Source organism: Tupaia chinensis, unplaced genomic scaffold, assembly GCF_000334495.1.
Source record: "Tupaia chinensis unplaced genomic scaffold, TupChi_1.0 Scaffold138910_1, whole genome shotgun sequence".
NCBI lineage: Eukaryota > Metazoa > Chordata > Mammalia > Scandentia > Tupaiidae > Tupaia > Tupaia belangeri.
In genome coordinates this window covers 1,706,955-1,708,536 of record NW_006198801.1, presented here as the reverse complement: position 1 = coordinate 1,708,536, position 1,582 = coordinate 1,706,955, and positions in this window count along the sequence as shown.

The following is a 1,582-nucleotide window of genomic DNA, read 5'->3' as shown; positions in this document are numbered from 1 at the left end:
TGGAAAGTGAGAAAGCAAGCCACTAGGTCCAGAACTCAAACCACAGTCGGCCATGTGGGAGTCCAGCACCTTCAACCACCATGTCACCTGCCAGCCCCCCTGCCTTGTTTCGTTAAATTTTGGGTTTTCTTTTCTGGTTTCTTTTTTTTTTTTAGGTTTTTGCCATCGAGTATGTGTGATCTCTGGGAAAAGACAGAGAAGGAAAGTGAGAACCCAGCCCACAAGGGGACGGCAACACTGTAATCCCTTTTCCTCCATTCTCAGGATTTGGGGCATGTGTGCACAAGTGCCCAGTGTGCATTTTTATTTATTTATTTTTTTGGAGAGGTTTTTGGTATAGGGTGCGTGCGCTCGCCAGACAGAGAGACAGAAAGCGAGAAATCACCCCCCAGTGGGGATGGCCATGCCACAATCCCTTCTCCTCCATTCTCCTCTTGAGATCTTGGGCACAGACGCATGTGTGCCTCCTGTAAGTTTAAGTCACTGGGTCTGGGACTCGAATTGCTACTGACTACATGAGAGTCCAGTGACATAGCCATTACGCCAATTGCTGGTCCCTATTTTATGTCAGTTTTATTCTCAGCCCAGCCAGGACCTTAAGAGTGTGAAGGTGGGGCCGGCAGTTGGCGTGGTGGTTAAGGCACTAGACTCCCACATGGCTCACCAGGGTTCAAGTCCCAGACCTGGCAGCCTGTTTTCTTACTTTCTCTCTTTGTATCTCTCTGGTTAAATTAAAAATATATAAATAAAATTAAATAAAATAATTCCTTTTCTTTCTTTCTTTTTTCTTTCTTTTTTCTTTTTTTTTGAGAGGTTTTTGCTATAGGGTACATGCACTTGCCAGAAAGTTAGAGACAGAGAGACAGAAAGTGAGAAATCACCCCTGGGAGGATGGCCACGCTGCAATCCCTTCTCCATTCTCCTCTCAGGATCTTGGGTATATATGCACATGCGCCCGGAATGAGTTTAAGCCACTGGGTCCAGGACTTGAACCGCAGTCGACTACACGTGTGTCCAGCAACATAGCCATTATGTCAACCGCTGGTCTCAAGAACCTGCGGATTCCAGTATGATTTTCAAGACACCTTCACAGGGTCTTGAACCACAGGTCAGACATGTATGAATCCAGCACCTTAACCACCACATCATCTGTTGGCCCCAAACTTTGGATTTTCTTATCTGTGTATGACCCAACCTGGATTTGTGTTTGGAGTGAGAGAGACCAAGCATTAATTTAGCGTCTTCTGTATGCTAAATTCTTTTCTGAGATTTGACATAGGGCGCACGTGCTAGCCGGAGAAAGGGAGAGTGAGAGGGGAAGGGGGAGCAAGGAAGAACCCTCCACATCGCCCCCCATGCCACACCACGGTCCCTTCTCCATTTCTTCATCCTGTTGAGGTGTGGGGCACACAGGTACATGTGCCCAGTGTGCGTTTTAAGCCATTGAAACTGGGTTTGGCCCGGTCAGCCATCTGGGATCTGGCTCCCTTAACCACTAGGCCTTGCAACCAGTCCTGTTCTTTTTTTTTTTTTTCTTTTTTTTTTTTTTTTTGGGGGGTTTTTTTTTAAAGGGGCTTTGGTT